We start from the raw sequence: 12186 nt of genomic DNA, 5'->3' as shown, positions 1-12186 counted from the left end.
TACCAGCGGGTAAAAACGCATTTTATCCACTAGTGGGTAAAGTAATTTGACCTTGAATATAATCAAATTAACTGCTTTAAAATTGATAAAAGTAGGTGAATCTAGTAATAAAGATGATTTACCACCTGTGGAACTACAGAAAGCAGTGATAAACGCATTTTTTTGCGTTGTAGTTTCCTCGCTGTAGTGAGGGGAAAAGTTTTGTGTTACACTCGGGTGCAAATGTATTTTACTTCTCGTATGTTAAAAAACTCGCAAGTTTAGGATTCTATTGTCGAACCACTCGCTTCGCTCGTGGTTCAACTATAGAATCCTTTCACTTGCTCGTTTTTCAATTCCACACTCGGCGTTAAAATACAACTTTGCCCCCTTGTATAACAAATAACTGTTCTCTATCGCTCTTGCGTTTTGGCGCGACAGAGCGTTTACCTTTCGAGGCGTTTCGTTTTCGTTTCGCGTCGCAGAAATGCCATTAAGCTACGGCACTAAGGCTTTATATTTTCCGTGAAGTTAAGGCCTGAGTGGACGCTCGGAGCGGAACGTTCGGCTAGGAGTGCAGCGGGGAAAGCGAGCGTGCGTCCACCCTGCAGCGTCGACTGAGGACACTTGTCTGAGCTTACGAAGCGTAAGCGGTAGTGACGGTGGCTAGGCCCTGGGCACACCTCGGACACTGGTGATCAAATATATGAAAGAGGCGCGCTCCTAGCACGCTTGTACGAGTGAGATATGACAGGTCGACTGGTCGCGTTTTTGACAGGCGGTAACTGTGATGTAACCGAGAGGGGGTGAGCGGCACTTTCAGCGGGGAGCAGGAATGGCCATACTCTACGATAGTACTCTTTATTATACTATTACCTGGGACTGCAACTATGCTATGCACCCTGTAGATATTACGGCTCAGCCACGACATTGGTCTAAGCGCGACAGTGGTGAGCGGCAGCCATACATTGGAGCGAGACACAGCGATGGGACTTTTCATTCGCACGTATGGCTGCCGCTCACCGCTGTCGCGCTTAGACCAATGTCGTGGCTGGGCCGTAACGGTGACATAAATAGTGTTACAAGGAATCTGAACTGTGTGCTTTAATTTGTACGGATAGTTTCACTATGGAATGTTATTAAAGGAAACTTGCACTAGTGCAATGTTAGGAATAATTATGACATTTATGAGCCAAGTTTGTGTCTAGGGAATTTCGCTTGGTTTCGGGAATTTCTGTGAGAATTGATAATTTTAACGTACTTGAAGTAGGATGATCTATAAACTTGGAAGACTGTTTGTTATTAAATAAATGGGTTTTCACATTATCCGATCCGATATCGGATGTTGGACCAATATCCCATACATTACAGGCGCTATCCTGGATTTTTCCATTGAAATCCTGCCGACATCCGATATCGGATCGGATAATGTGAAAACGGACTAAGACTACGGACTTTGTCCTGCAGTGGGACTAAGATAGTTCCTTGGCCTATTCTAGAAAGATCGCAATTTAATTTAAGCGTCAAACAAAATATTAAACCTCGTAAAATGTCCAGTAAAATACACAAAATAAATAATACAAATATTATGATTTTTAACTGTTAAAACATAATTTATCTCTCAGGTATTTCCACAGTTTGTACAAAAACTACCTTTTGAATAAATACTAGTTGCTCATAATTTATCCTTATAAATACAGAACTTGCTCAGTTTGAGCCAAGTTCATTAACTACGAGCTAAGGAAACTTTCTAAAACTTCTCTATGAATGTCTTGGATTCCAGAATATAGTCAACTCTGTGCTTTTATATGCCAAAATTACTTGAAAATCTTCTCAGATTTCGTGTGATGTAATAGTTAACTTACTAAGCAAAATTAAATAAATAAATATTATATGACAATCTTCGACAGGTTGAGTCCCACGGTAAGCACAAGAAGGCTTGTGGTAGTTGTGATGTGGGTACTCAAACAACGATATTATGACATAAATTGGAACACCCATGATTAAGGAAAAAAATAGATAGCTATCTGTGATCATCACACAAATAAATGCCGTGATTCGAACTAAAGACCGTGGCTTAGCCTTTATTTGACGTTTGAAAAATATAATTTGGCTTAGATTTCTTAAACATAAACAAATCATAAATAACTTTCTTTCAAGGGAAATACTTCTTATACCGTTCAGTCTAGACAACGAAGTAGAAAAGTTAAAGTGAAATCCGATAATGTTTGAATAAATCAAAGATCTCGATCGCGACACAAGACGGATGTTCAATCTACTCGCTTCCTTTACGTGATGTGCAAAAAGACGCGCTTCTGTGGTACTACCACGAAATCAGAATATAGTAATCGATAGAAAGAACGAGAAATCAGAATATAGTACTCGATGGAAAATGTAGTACTAGTAAATTAGTAAATAACCGTTGCGGCGCAAAGTTTTTGGTGAATTCGTTATTTTTATACACATTTTGACAAAAAAAGCCGTATGCCCGCCTGATATTTTCTTAATCACTTTAATTATTTTCAAATTAAATTGATTTAAAATGAATAGAAGAATAATGTTTATTTCATTCCCAAAACTCAATTTTCTGATACATTAATTAAGGTGTTCAAATTTACATTTTAACATCAACAATAATTCAAAATAAAAATCGTCTTACAACATCTGCTATCCAAAATATAATCTTTGCATTACCCATACAACCATTTCAGTCGCAAAATCTTCAAATCAGTAACTAACTGTCAAATGTGACATAACGCGTGGTAACGTCGTGCGAACAATGCGACCGTATTGATACAATAACAAAATGTAGTCGTCGTGTGCACTCGTTACGGTAACAAAATGTGTACGAATTTGTGGCTGTCAATGTCACTGTCAGAATGACTTTTAACGACACTTTATTAGTCGACGTTTGCACACATAACGGTAACAACATGTGGACGAATTTGGGGCTGTCATTGTCACTGTCAGAACGGTTTCTGACAGTGACATTGACAGAATTTGTACACACATGTGTAGGTCTGATTACCGAACTGCTCCTAAACCACTGTATCCGCAAATGACAATCTGAAATACGAAGGTTTCTCAAACTGTCTTGTGAAGTTGTGGACTGGTTGCTTTGAATCATTTAAATATGAGCGAATTAAATAATAATAAACGACGACGACCATTTAAGCACTCTTCGACATTTTATAGAAATGTGGGAATGTTAAGAAAAGTGCAGAATGATAATACAAATAGATAAGCACTTTATAGTTACTTAATGTATTAAATATATAATTTTTAATTCTTATTGATAAAAATGAAGTGTAGTGTTGCTTTACACAATAAAAGTAGGAACCAAATGAAATAGAGTATTTACTGTGATATTAATAGAATTTCTGTTGCGCAATGATAGTTTTTTTCAGTACAGATGCTGCTTTTTTAACGCAGTAGTGCGAGCAAATCAAGCAATGATTCATTTCTTGTCTGGTCGAAACTCTTAGCTTAGATTTAGGTACTGAAAATCGTCGTACGATACACGTGCGAAAAGGACATTCACAACTCGTGTCGATTTAAAACACTCCCTTCGTTCGTGTATTAATATATCGCTACTCGTATCGATTTTCCTCTTTTCCGCACTCGTATCTACAAGTATTTTGTTTGGGTTACAAAAAAACACATTATTTACTCTACTACGTTTTATTTATGTCTCTTTAACATTACAAATTTGTAGACACTTATCTATACAAAAATCTTGACAAAAGAAGTACAGATCGCTGAAATTAATGTTGATAGTAATATTAATAACGACTACTTCAACAAGTGTCAATTGTGAAATGCCGCAAAATACTAGTTGCTCTATAAAAGACCATAATAATATGATCCCCGATCTTTTACAACCCAGCAGCTCGGTACGCACGTTACAATTTTTTTTTAATCTTCTTTAGTGAGGGCAACTGAGTACGACGGCATATTTAATTGTTTATAAAGTTTGAGGATACCTGGAAAAAATTATTAATAAATATTCACTGCTTTCGGTCACGCGTGTACGCTGCGACCATTTTGCGACCGTTTGTCGACCGTTTGGTGACCGTTTGGCGACTGTTTTTTACATGGAATATTACCGTCTTAATCCATATTTTAACAACTTTATTGGTTTTCTAGGCATTATTTTTATTATTTCAGTATAGTATATGCACCGGAGCACTAAAACTTCACCAATCAATATACATAACACGCAAACACCGAGTAGTCAATAATATTATTACTGGTTAAACTGAGGTAAATCGATGGCGCGTTGATAAATTTAGACTTATTTTATGAAATCACTCGAGCAATTTAATTGGCCATGGTAATTAGCCCACATTATATTACAAATGCAAACAATATTTATCTTTAACAAATTCTTACGCCATTACATTTTAATGTCAAATGATTTTATTTCTTTTTTACTTTGACGTCTCTGACAGTCGCCATTTGAAAAGAATGAAATGAACGAATGATTTTGGGAAAGTAGTCGCCAAACGGTAACAATGTGTGCACGCGTAGTGCACACTTCTGTCACTTCTGTGACCATTTGTGCCTGTTACCAATCGTCCCCATTTGGGTCGCCGCGACTAAACGTCGACCGTACTGCGACTAAGCATTGAGACCCGAAGACCTGTGTGTACACAAAATAGGAGGATTTGCGTAGGAACGGCGACCGATTATGGTTATATGGGTACAGTAATCTGTTTAAGATTACCATAATATTTGATTTCCGACCTTAGACACCGGCCCCAAAAGAAGGTAAGCGATAAGCTATCGGCAATAGAAATTAACAAAAGATAGTCACTCCCGTGTAAATCACGGCTCAGCCACGACATTGGTCTAAGCGCGACAGCGGTGAGCGGCGGCCATACATTGGAGCGAGACACAGCGATGGGACTTTTCATTCGCACGTATGGCTGCCGCTCACCGCTGTCGCGCTTAGACCAATGTCGTGGCTGGGCCGTTAAAGAGAGAGCGAGCGAATAGTCTCGGCGACGAATCATAAATCATAAATCGCTCGCCTCTTTTTTAACCCCCGAGCAAACACGACGGGGTGTTATATTGTCCCGGATTTGTAAGTTCACATTTTTGACACATTTTTTGTTTTGAAGTATGTTGCGATGTGGCTAAGGCGTATCGTTTGCCAAATCTAACGATTAATTTCGAATTGGTTGAATCGATTAGGCCCTATGTACAAGGAGGCGCTTAAACAAATATGCGATTTCTATCAACTTACTGAAATGTCATTTGAATCGAAATGACAGACTGCCACAGCATTACTAACACTAACAGGCCTTTGCATCTATAACAGATGATTCAAGCAGCATCCTTGCGACACTTACGTTCGTGGCACAGCACTAGTTTAAAAATAAAAATGAATGATAAATGACATAATAAGTAAATCCTGCGTGATAAATTAATATCGTAAAATACTCACTAACGAAGATCCGCTAAAATTTAACATGTGCTAGATTATGTTTAAAGTAAGCGAAATATTGTTTTTAGGTACTTGATTTTTTTACGGTCGGGCATGTTTTCAAAATTTTAATTTTGTGGTTATATTTACACGGCAGCGACCATCTCTTGATCGATTCTACGCCGATAGCTCATCGCTTACTCGGTTTTGGTGGAATCAGTGCCTTAGACCGTGCATTGAGCAAAGGTATTCAAATTTTCACAGACGAGGGGCATTTGCATATCTTTCCCGGAAAGGAAAAATGTTTAAGACGTGATTTCTGGAGGTCATTCCTACGTAATTTATTGGGATATGACGATACCTGGGTAAAATGCAGATAAATAGTTCATTAACTTATAAAATGTTTACATATCATAACTATACAAACTTCAGATGTGTACCAAAGACGCATAATAGAATTACTGTCAAATTAAAATGTGTAGCCACAGTGCATATACTGCCATCTCTCGAAAAAAATATAATATATCATGATTTTATGTACAGTCAAGTATAAAAATGTGGGTGACACACATCTTACTTAAAAATATGTCCCATAAATAGCATCTTAGTCCGGTGTAATAAGAGCGTAGTACCATATTTATAAGACGATTTTTTCGATACATATTTTTGCACTTGACTGTACCGTAAACATATCGCATAGGTCCGTTTGAAAATTTGTGTCATCCACTGTGTCGCGTAGATTTCTAAAATCTCACTTTTAATAACAAGAACATACGAGACAAGGCGCGCGTCTTCCTGAAGGAAACGTTCTTTAGCGAATCTAATAAGACCCACGGATTGTTTGAAGCGATTGAATCGGAACCCGGATTCAATTGATTAATCAATCCTGGGATTAGTTTAATTGAATCGAACTATTCTTTGTTGGGTTTCAGATTGCTTGAGTGCTTTTGATACGGTTAATGAGGTAACTTCGATGTTTTTTGATGTTTTTGAACCCTTTTCAGAAAATAAATTGTTTTGACACGTGTGAGCAGATAAAATGTATATTCAGAGATAATTTTTATAGACTAAGTAATGGATACTATTTTAAACAGTATCATTCTTCGAAACACAAGAACAATGAAAAATATCTTATAGTATTGATAACTATCAGTATGCTTCAAAGAGAAAGATGTAAAAAATTAAGAAAATACCTTATTAAATACAAAAAATATTTATTCATAACCAAATAAATACAAACCTGATCCGCCACATGTTTCGTCAAAACACAGATGTAATCCGCCCAAGCGTCGTCAGATATTTATTCTACATTATTATTAAATTGGTAGCTTGGAAACTTGTGTAACGATTCGGGGAAATTTGTTATGTGTTGTGGGGGTTTTGGGGGTGAAAAATCGATGTAGCTTAGTCTTAGGTCCTGGGAAACGCTAATTTTCGAGCTTTCGAACTTCGAGCAAAGCTCGGTCGCCCAGGGGACCGCTTTTTGAATCTTGAACGCATGAATTCGCCGTTCGAAAGTCGTAGCATTACGTCGTTTTCCACAGACTTTCGAACGGCGAATTCATGCGTTCGAGATTCAAAACCGGCCAAGAGCGTGTCGGGCCACGCTCAGTGTAGGGTTCCGTAGTTTTTCGTATTTTTCTCAAAAACTACTGAACCTATCAAGTTCAAAATAATTTTCCTAGAAAGTCTTTATAAAGTTCTACTTTTGTGATTTTTTTCATATTTTTTAAACATATGGTTCAAAAGTTAGAGGGGGGGGGGACGCACTTTTTTTTTCCTTTAGGAGCGATTATTTCCAAAAATATTAATATTATCAAAAAACGATCTTAGTAAACCCTTATTTATTTTTAAATACCTATCCGACAATATATCACACGTTGGGGTTGAAATGAAAAAAAATATCAGCCCCCACTTTACATGTAGGGGGGGGGGTACCCTAATAAAACATTTTTTTCCATTTTTTATTTTTGCACTTTGTTGGCGTGATTGATATACATATTGGTATCAAATTTCAGCTTTCTAGTGCTTACGGTTACTGAGATTATCCGCGGACGGACGGACGGACGGACGGACGGACGGACGGACAGACAGACATGGCGAAACTATAAGGGTTCCTAGTTGACTACGGAACCCTAAAAATCGGTCCCCAGGTACAAAAAACTATACCAGAAATGAATTTCAAAATCTACCATGTGCAACCTGGGATAAACCTTACTTTTTTGTCAAATAAGTAGCAAACAAGTAGACGAGCTGCCTAATGGGAAGCAGTCATCGCCGCCCATGGATATAAAACATCTTTTCTTAGTCAGATAAAAAAGAAAATTCAGAAAATTCGTAGTATGTCTGCTTTGTAGTATGTCTGATTTCATCGGATTGTATGTATTATATATACTTATATGTATATAATTTTATGTATTAGTATTAATATCACGTATATGTGTATGTTTATTCCTCTGTATTCTTTGTTGTTGCATGTATTGTGTCCTTAAAAGTACCTAATTATAGAACTTTTGTGTTTGTAATTTTTGCACCGCCTACAACTTCTCTGCTTTGCCTAAAGGTTGACTGATAGAGAATGCCTTATGGTATTAAGTTCGCCTATTGTATACATTGTGTTTCTTTGTTCAATAAAGATTAAATAAATAAAATATATGTTTAACATAACCTAACCACAAAATTTTTTTTTTGAAAAAACCCCTGACAACAGAAAAAACTAAATCTAAATCGGTTCATCGGTACGTGAGCTACCATACTACAGACAGACACGTCAATCTTATAACATCCCGTCGTTTTTGCGTCGGGGGTTAAAAACAAGACAAAACACAATACATATAAAGTTACTAGCTTTTACCCGCGGCTTCGCCCGCGTAATAAAAGTATTCTTATTGAAACGTTTACAAAAAATAAGATTTTCATTTGGATCCGTAGGTTTCTTTGTAGGTACATCTGTCCGCGATTATTTCGATTAAGGTAAAGCGGGGCAATTCTCGACTGGGGGGCCATTGTAACTGATCTATTTGCTGTACGGTCAGCCAAGAACCTTACACTGCTTTTTGGCTGACTGTACCTTACACAAATTACTATTGTTTTAAAAGAAATTCTTGCAATGATTGTAGAATTGTTACACAGCGTAGGTAGTAGGTACGAATATGTATGTATTTTACCTATATAAATAATATACTGGGGAAACTTCATACAACCCACATAGCCAGTATCTCGACGCTATGGTCGGTAGGGTAAAAAGTACTTCCTTACATTATCGCTTACAATTTTTTCCATTTTGCTTATACTTATTGCAAACGTAAACATATGAAAGGCAAGCAAACAACGATCTTCTTACAGCATATTGAATGTAATAGTTATTACGGATGCAGGATACTCGCCGATGCCTACTTACTAATCCCTTCCCACCCACATCCCATTTTACACTGCCTAGATATCGATTGCCGACCGATTATTCCGACCCCAATCCCTATTCTTATCCCCGGCCCTATCTCTATCCTTGTCCCCGACCCCGTCCCCGTCCCGTCCCTGTCCCCGTCCCTCCCCTATCCCTATCCCTATCCCTATCTCTATCCCTATCCCTATCCCTTACCTATCCCTATCCCTAACCCTAACCCTATCCCGTTCCTGTCACTGTCCCTGTCCCTGACCCTGTCACTGTCCCTGTCCCTGACCCTGTCCCTGTCCCTGTCCTTGCCCCTGTCAAATTATCACGCTAGGAGGTGAACTTTGAAAAATCCTTTCTTAGTGCTCCTCTAAGGAACTTCCGTGTCAATTTGAAATCTCTTGAACCAGAAGTAAAGATAAAAACTAAACCTATACTTATGGCTATTTTGGATATTTTAACCCCGTTGCTCAACAACAGGGGAGAAAATTTCTTTTCCACCTCATTAGATTTTAAAATCGTTGTATTTATCGTGATCAGCGACCCGATAAACCATAAAAACGATACCCATATTGTGTTTTTGACTTAACCCCTTTGCACCCCTTTAGGGGTCAAATTTTCAAAAACCCTGAAACATGTATTTAGTCATATGTCTTTAGGAATCCTCCTGTGAAGTTTCGAATAAAATAGTCAAACTAATCTTGTTTCCCCATACAAACTTTGAACCCCCATTTCACCCTTTTAAGAGGAGAATTTTGAAAAATCCTTTCTTAGTGCTCCTCTACGCCATATAAGGAACATATGTGCCAAATTTGAAATTTCTAGGACCAGCGGTTTCGGCTGTGTGTTGATATAACAGTTAGTCAGTCAGTCAGTTTCTTCTTTTATATATTTTTTGATATTTAAACCCCATTGCACTATAACGGGGAGAAGATATTTCACTTCCGCCTCGATAGATTTTAAAAGCGTTGTATTTATCGTGATCAGCGACCCGATTAATCATAAAAACGATACCCATATTGTTTTTTTACTCTATCACCCCCTTTTCACCCTTTTAGGGGTTAGATTTTCAAAAAACCTGAAACACGTCTTTAGTTATGTGTTTTTAGGATCCCTCCTGTGAAGTTCCGAATAAAACAGTGAAACTAACATTGTTTCCCCATACAAACTTTGAACCCCCATTTGACCCCCTTAGGAGGCGAATTTTGAAAAATCCTTTCTTAGTGCTCCTCTACACTATATAAAAAACCTACGTGCCAAATTTGACATCTCTAGGACCAGCGGTTTCGGCTGTGCGTTAATATGTCAGTCAGTCAGTCAATATCTTCTTTTATATATTTTTTTGATATTTAAATCCCATTGCACCACAACAGGGGAGAAGATATTTCACTCCCGCCTCGTTAGATTTTAAAAACGTTGTATTTATCGTGATCAGCAACCCGATAAACCATAAAAACGATACCCATATTGATTTTTTTACTTTATCACCCCCTTTTCACCCTTTTAGGGGTGAAATTTTCAAAAAACCTGAAACACGTATTCAGTCATATGTCTTAAGGAATCTTCCTGTGAAGTTTCGAATAAAATAGTCAAACTAATCTTGTTTCCCCATACAAACTTTGAACCCCCATTTGACCCCCTTAGGAGGTGAATTTTGGAAAATCCTTTCTTAGTGCTCCTCTACATTATATAAGGAACCTACGTGCCAAATTTGAAATCTCTAGGACCAGCGGTTTCGTCTGTGCGTTGATATGTCAGTCAGTCAGTCAGTCAGTCAGTCAGTCAGTCAGTCAGTCAGTCAGTCAGTCAGTCAGCTTCTTCTTTTATATATTTAGAAATAGGTCAAACGAGGGTAGACCCAATAACACAATCGGGAAAACTTGAAAAGCCCACTTATAACGGTTCAAAAGACTGCCCTTAGACAGTTAGACTTACACTTTACAGGTAGATGAAAGAAAATGGGCTTAGTTATATAGACCGTTGGCAACCTTTTTTTATGCAACTTTAGTTTTTGTACCACGGGTTTTTTTTTAAATATAAATTGTATTTACTTATGCCCAGTGTATGGGTACTCTGGTAAAACACTGATATCTACCTACTTATATAAATATGCAAGAGACCCCCCTCTTGAAAATATTCATAGGTACTATTATTATAGTTGACATTTTATAGTTTACCGTACCCACCGCTTTATGGCGCTAGCTTAATGTACTGCCAAGCGGTGTCAGACCTTACAATATTTTACGCAACCCTAGAGCGGGCTCATATTAGTTCAGTATTCAGTAATAGTTTTAGTTAATTATGTTAATTTTCTTCAGTATTATGTTTTATATATTTTTAAATTAAAGGAAAAATGGAAAAATACACACCTCCGGCAGGACTCGAACCTGCGACCTTTGGCCTTGCCGGGGCCATCGCGCTTACCAACTGCGCCACGGAGGCCTGCTGGATGTGTGCGAATTTATCCATACCTTCCATCAATTCTCAACCGCCGTAGGGTGGCGTTATAGCAAACATCTACCCGTATGTAATATCGCTCGCAGACGTTTCTGCATGATAAAAAACAAATTATGTAAGTATTATAGTTTGTATTTGTTAATACTTGTCGTGTTTGTTCACTGAATTGATTAAATTGGAAGATCAGGCAGGCAAGTATGGTCGGACCATAATTGCCTGCCAGGAAGAGATTGACTTGATGAGATTAGACCATTTCGAGACACCTTCTGTTTCTATTTATGTGTCTTTGTTGCTAATGAATTTGTATTCTATTCTATTCTACTAGTTAGATTTGGAAACGTATTGTTTGCAATACAAAGCCAAGAACCATTAGCCGTTATACGATACTAACTATTATTTCATTGCTAATTCACATTCGCTGTTGCCTAAATATAGATTTTCTACACAGGGGCATATCAGGATACAGAAGCGTTGTATAATTCGTTCGGTGTGCATTTCGTGACTAAACTATGCAGTCTTGTCTAAACAATACATTGTTTAGTCGCAGAACTAATTCTGTGACCAAATTTTCAATTATGCTTAATATTATAAATCTTTGAAAAATAACGCATTGCATAGAACATAGTTTTGAAAAAGTCGATTTTTAACCCTTTTAGTTATTAATGAAATCATTTCTATAGCAACCGCTACACAGACAAAAACATAGTTTTAATTCTTGTTGTACCTTCACCTTCCGACAAAATATAATACAATATTTATAGTTAAACATCAAATTTAAATTACTGGAACGTTCAGCAGACTGCATAATGCTAGCAATTGATAGTACGACTTGGAAACTATCCAGAATTTCGGATTCTGAGTTATAGAAGCAAAAATAAGGATGGTGTCTGCAGAGTATTGATCTAAAAACCTCAAATATTCTCATAATGAC

The 12186-nt window shown here is 37.4% G+C and overlaps 1 protein-coding gene and 1 non-coding gene across 3 annotated transcripts in view; one reads left to right on the top strand and one right to left on the bottom strand.

Moving 5' to 3' along the window:
- Positions 1-12186, top strand: part of LOC125238264 (complexin) — a 618857-nt gene that overhangs the window by 55572 nt on the left and 551099 nt on the right. The window lies entirely within an intron of this gene.
- Trnaa-ggc lies at positions 11165-11240 on the bottom strand. Its single transcript has one exon. It is a non-coding gene; the product is annotated as a tRNA-Ala (tRNA).

The sequence above is a fragment of the Leguminivora glycinivorella genome, chromosome 23, assembly GCF_023078275.1.
Source record: "Leguminivora glycinivorella isolate SPB_JAAS2020 chromosome 23, LegGlyc_1.1, whole genome shotgun sequence".
Classification (NCBI taxonomy): domain Eukaryota; kingdom Metazoa; phylum Arthropoda; class Insecta; order Lepidoptera; family Tortricidae; genus Leguminivora; species Leguminivora glycinivorella.
Note: the sequence above shows the minus strand (reverse complement) of the source record. Positions and strands in the feature narration are given on the sequence as shown.